This window comes from Epinephelus fuscoguttatus, linkage group LG3, assembly GCF_011397635.1.
Source record: "Epinephelus fuscoguttatus linkage group LG3, E.fuscoguttatus.final_Chr_v1".
Classification (NCBI taxonomy): domain Eukaryota; kingdom Metazoa; phylum Chordata; class Actinopteri; order Perciformes; family Serranidae; genus Epinephelus; species Epinephelus fuscoguttatus.
The window spans coordinates 18,635,387-18,641,468 of record NC_064754.1 but is presented as its reverse complement, the minus strand read 5'-3'; the positions used below and the strand labels follow the sequence as shown (position 1 = coordinate 18,641,468).

At 43.6% G+C, this 6,082-nt stretch overlaps 1 long non-coding RNA gene across 1 annotated transcript; it reads left to right on the top strand.

Annotated features, from left to right (window-relative positions):
• Positions 1-866: 866 nt before the first annotated feature.
• On the top strand, positions 867-1,705 carry LOC125885487 (uncharacterized). The gene is made up of 4 exons (XR_007448903.1): positions 867-930; positions 1,019-1,092; positions 1,191-1,235; positions 1,351-1,705. It is a non-coding gene; the product is annotated as an uncharacterized LOC125885487 (long non-coding RNA).
• The last annotated feature ends 4,377 nt before the right edge of the window (positions 1,706-6,082 follow it).

Genomic DNA, 6,082 nt, shown 5'->3' with positions numbered 1-6,082 from the left:
TTAATTTATCTTGAAAGTGGAGCAACTTGATCAGGATAGGCCTAGGACTGGGTCTCTTGTTTGAGTGGACTTTGTGGACAGGAGTGCGGTGTGCCCTCTTGATAGCCGGCGGTGTGGGAAAGTTGTCTTTGCTCAGGAGTTGAGGGATCAGACCAGCCATAAATCCAGCCTCTGGTATCCAGAGAAAGCGGAGATTTGCAGATCTGCTCAAGATCCTCGACCTTATCAACCAGGTATTTATTATCATTTTCGAGTTGTTTGACCCAGGTAGAGAGATCCGTCAGATTGTCTTCATTTACTCCGACACATTGTTCCAGTAGCGACACATGACCCCCTAATGTGGATAGGGATCTCTCCATACCACTCAAGGTGCCAAAGATCGGATCAACTTTAGTGTCAAAGTCATTAAATCCTGTTTAACTTGATGGATGGTATCGTACAGAGACTTCATTTGGATTGGATCCATTGTTTGATCAGTTGTTGGCAATTTGATTTCCTTAAAGATATGAGGAGTAAATCTGTCACTCAGTCAAGACAGTCACGCGCCTTGTTAGGTTAGTCCTACTAATTTGTTAAATGTAACTTAATATCAAGCAATTCATAGCCACAGGTTTAAGATGAAAAAAATAGCAAGCAGACCATAACTCAGACCGGCTCACTCACGCTGCGGCCATCTTGATGATTAAACGTACTGAAGAAACTGTAATTGAATGCCACATACCATATAATCCAGGTTTGGTTTTTAATCCCTGATCATTAATCAAATCTTGACATGTGGAAGTAGAAGATTTCCTAATGTTTACAGTTTCCCAACATTGCTGTATATCAATGAGGTGACAGCCGCTCCTGTAAGTATATAAGAAAGGCTCAACATTCAGAGCACAACAACCTCCTCGACCATCTGTGAGACAGTCAGCTCAAGACTAAAAGGTGATTATATGGTTTCTGTATTTTCTGTGTGAGGATGGTGGTGATTTTGCTGTTGTTAATGAAGTCTTTATTATTTCCTTTTCAACAGGTGGGATCACTGTAACCATGCTGAAGGTAGCACTTGTGCTTGGATGCCTCCTGAGCCTCGCTCTGGCTCATCCTGTAAGTGTAACACTGTCATACTCGATACCAGTGTTCTGACACCACTTTAACTGTGATAGTATAATGTTGGTAATATCAAACTTGTGGATTTTCCACAGATGGTGCACAAAGCAGTTCCTCGGTCTAGCTCCAACTCCCATGAGGTGAGTGCTCTCACTATCCCTCAACATACAACACACCTGAATGTCAGTGACTGTAAAAACCATTTGACATCCTCTTTTGTGTGTTTGACAACAAATGTTTCTGATTTTCTTGAAGGCTGCCGGGCAACAGCCTGCGTCTGTGTCGGCCCCAGACCTGTCTTTCCAGGACTTTCTTAATATGCTCACCAAACTCACAGCTCCTCCTGCTCTTCCTAAAAAGTAAAATCTGAAATGTAAGCAGAGATTGATGAGTACAGAAAAAAAAACAGTATTTAATGAGACAGATGTTTGACATCAGCTTTGTTTTGTGTCAGTTTGTCAAGTCAACTGTTTTTTCTTCTTTTCAAATTGTAATGATGTTATCTTAACCATGATGTTGTTACACTCATCATTGTAGTTCACTCAAACATGCGGATCCAAATCACTTCATTCTCTGTACTATCTGCACAATAAACTTCATAAACAGAAAACGTGGACCAGATGTGTTTGTGTTTGTTTCTCAAACATTAATGAAGCTATATAGGAAGGTGTGTATCATACAAATGATTAGAAATGTGCATCATAATAAAGCAACATAAAACAGAACTCAGGAATCACATCCAGTTTCAACACCTTCACTGTTTCCCAACACCTGTGAGTGTCTGACTCTTTGAAGGACTGTGGTCAGAAGGAGCCACCACATGAACAGGTTTCATCAGATTATATTTGTACAGCACATGTTAGGTTGTTGTTTACTCTCCATTGAACAGAATAAAATCAAGTGTGGGAGGTAAAGCTGACTTTTTTCAGTTATTAGTCCATATAAAGGTCTGTCAATTAATGTCTTTTTATGAGCTGCAACTTGCTTTGAATGATAAAATCAAAACAAGTTTGAATCAGTAATTGGGATGTAAGATTATTCACTGATGTTTTATAACATGTCCCATGTAGTGTTCAATGTCTACCACAAAACGTACAATTAATCACAGTAAGTGAGAGTACACTGCTGTCCCTTATTGTCTTGTTTGCTTGTTTCACTTGTAACAAGTGTTTGAGTGTAGAGGTAATCTCTTTGATTACATTATTCATAGTTTCAGCGAGGTTAGTTAGCTGTCTTGATACGCTGGTCAGGGTTGGGGTGCCTCAGCAAGTTTTTTCTAGTTTTTGCGCTGTGCTCAGCAACTTGGTTATGATTTCTTTTTGTTTGAGATGACAAGGTTTTGTTCGGTCACTGTTTTAGGTGTGATAAATACTTGTGTGCAGTAACTAATGCTGCTGGCTCACAGGTTTGCTTCATTAAAGCCTGAGGCTGATCGCCCGCTGAGGGTGTAGCAGGAAGGAGGAGAAACTGTACGACTTCACCGCAGCTTTATTGAGAGGAGAGCGTCAACCTGCTGTACAGAGGCATGACCCAGAGGAAGACCATCTCTTCCACCCCACCGATGGGCAGGATGGACGAGCAGTGAGACGCACTGTCTCGCAACCATTTTTCTTAGTAATCCCCTCGTTACCTCCCACCAGTCCCCTGTCAGATGCATTTTTGTTTAAGCATTCTTTACTACTTTCAAATAAACTGAGGACAGATCATTTCTTTCAGATGTGATTTTATTTGTCTGTGTTCTCCATTTCCTGCAAATAGAGAGCATGGTGCTTTAATATTATTACATATTTGTATATTACATGGATTTGCCAACAGTAACTAACTCAACTTTTAACTGGTGTTCCAGTATCTGAATTTCTAGTTTGGTTTTTGTCATTTGGAGTTTAATGTGGTCCATTTGTAGGTCACATTTTGCAATTTGCCTCTGCAGGTGAACCCTGTACAGCTCCTTTTACAGGGAGCTATGGAGAGACAAAAAACAGACACTGTTCAGTCTGAGACATTTCCACAGTCCAAAGCTTAATCTTAATTGGGACACACAGGCAATGATAACTGCAAATAACAGCTTACTGTGCTCTGGAGACTGATGGGCCCTCCTCCTCCTCATTATAATTGCCAGGCACACTCTGTTTTAAGACCATACAAGTTTTCATGTGGGGCAGAGCAATCAGAAATTGTCATACGTGACATTGAGGATGGACAGTATCCCTCTGAAGGCCCATCAGCCCCCACGGCAGTGGTTACGGACACTGTGACTCCATCATCCTCCTGTGGTAAAGAGGAACAAAAATGTTGATGTAGGCCACTCAAAACCATCACACACACTCTGTGCAATATTCACTGACTTACAACCATGTGAAAATCTGCAGTGGCAGGAGGCTCCAGGAGGGTAATGGCTCCATCAGCAGGAACTGTTGCAATATAACAAAGGTGAAATGTCACCATCAGGGTTAAGTTGTGCAGAGTGGATAAAGGGACCCACAGTTTCTTATGTACCAACAGTGAATATACCCTTTATATAAGCACTGGTATCCTGAGGGCTGAAGGGCTCTGATGAGCTGTCCCCTGGGATGCCCTCAGCAACAGGCCGCCCACTATTTTGGCAAAGAGTCAGCTCCTCTGTGTGGGTGAATGGGGCTGATGGTGGCCCACCACCTGTTTTTAGGGCCTCAGCCTTCTTCCTGTTGGCTACAGTGACATTCAACAATTCAATTAACCTCAGCCTAAGTTTTGTGCTTGATTTTGAGTTGCTGCCAAGTGCGTTTTGGCCCCATTGGATTACAGCTGAATAAGAGGATTTTGCAAATTATATCAAAATATATGAACAGTTTTAAGATATAAAAATATTTCTATATTTTCTGTATATTAGACACGCATTAATTTTTGTTAACTTTTCCTATGCCACCCGACACTGTTTGGCTGCAGCTGCTGCATTAGACTGATGTCTAAAGACATGTTCTGATTCTGCATATGCAGTCATTAGCATGCCTAATTCAGCTTGCGTGAAGTACGTCGCTCTGCCTTTAACTGCGCTTGAGAATCATTTCATCTCCACTCCACTGATGATGGCTTTATAAGCTCACTGTGAACGTGCTCAGGCTGAACATACTCAGAGCTGATTGATTGGTGGTGGTGTTACGGCTATATGTGTTTTGTGCTGCTGTCCCTTTTCCCTCCCTTATAGATCTGCCCAGGTGTGCTGCATTACTTAACGAGGTGCGGTGCACCTGGCATGGAGGAGGTGCTTAAGGCCTTGCTCAGACTGCCAGCCAAAATCCGAGTTCCTGTGCCAGCAGCAGAGGAGAGAGGCCTCTGGTGTGGGGACTGCTGGTCCTGCTGCCTCTCAGCCTGGGATTTTTGTCGTCTTGTTTGCTTGTTCTACCTGTAAGTGCTTTCTGAGGGTGTTAATGTGGTTACTTTGGGTCAGTGTTGGAGTTTTGTTTGCCCCATAGGGCCACCTAAGGGTGGGGCTTAACACTCGGGCAGTGACTTGCGGCATCAGACAGGGACGAAAAAAGCCTTGCTTTAATGTCAGCATGATACACTGCCGGTCGCTATTATAGTTTGACAGCGCTCGGTGGCATCGAGGGGAAACACAGCCGGGCAAGAACAAAAGTTAAAGCTATGGTCTACGTTTAGAAAGATTGATCACTATTATTAACATCATTTAGATGGTGGTTATGGCCCAATAGTGCTAGCTGCACAATGTGAAGAGCAAAAGGAACCAAAAAAATCCATTCTCTCTGGCGGCTGCAGGCCTGCAAAGAAATTGACCAATCACAGCCATCCGGTCTCCATGGGAGTTACTCCTTGTTCAAATTTGCACTCTCTCTCTCTTACCCTCCGTCCAATCCCCTCGCTCCATTTTGACACTCCTCTGCTCCTCGTCCCGCCTCGTCCCAACCCCCCTCCGCATTTGAAAGTACGAGTGGTTTGTAAGGCCCTGAGTGATTCAGCTACACGAGTTTCGATATGGAAAATAAAGAGAGCGACAGCAGCAAGCGGCCTCTGCTTGCCCCACCAGCAAAGGCTAAAAGGAAGCGTAAGTCTGCCTCTGAAAAGGCAGAAACGAAGAGGAAATGCGACAAATTGAGGACTCAAAGCAGAGTAAACATCGGGTCATCCTTTGACCGATGGAGAAAGCTCCGGCAAGATCTGGGCCTGAAAAGTGATGCTGATACAACGGCGTTTTTGTTGGGCAGGTAATATTTCATTTATATTGTGGATGTTGTGACATAGATAACTGTATGCCAATGCTGGCTTATGACTGTGAAAGCTGCTGTTAGTTTTTTGTGTGGTTAGACGGCGTCAAAACATTTTTTGTCTGCAATATTGTCAACACTTGTTTACTTGTTCGATGGAGACCTTAGCCTTATTTTTAGCATTGTAAGCTAAAATTGCTATCATGTTTACACATTGTCACATCAGCGTGTTTATGTGTTGTTAGGAGGCTCCGAGGGGGGGTCCATGCCATTGGTCTGACAGCCAATCGGTCCGACATCCCATTAGTCTGACGTCCCATTGTTCAGATATGTGATTATACTAGGCTATACTGTATTTGTGTACCATAGAGGATCAGCAAACGCAACAAAAGTAGGCTACTGGTCGAGATACAAGTGTCATAGAGAGAAGAGAGTGAAACACCATAACCTCCTGTTATTAACTCTGGGGTTGGGGTTGTGTGGGGAGCTCTCCGCGGTGCTCCCGGCGGGTATATTTCTGCCTTGATGGTGCGGCGCGACTGGCTCTGGGTCAGTTGGGGAAGGCTTGAGGCGAAGCAGGCTCAGGGCTTATGTGTTTGCCACTTTCTTTTTCATTTTAACCCACACCATGATCTTTTCCTGACCCTAACCAAGTGGTTTTTGTGCCTAAACCTAACCAGACCTTAACCACAGGGCATCATGATGATTTTGGAACAACAGAATTCGGAACAATGGGTTTAATATGGTCGGACCAATGGGCTGTCGGACCAATGAGCAGTTCCCCC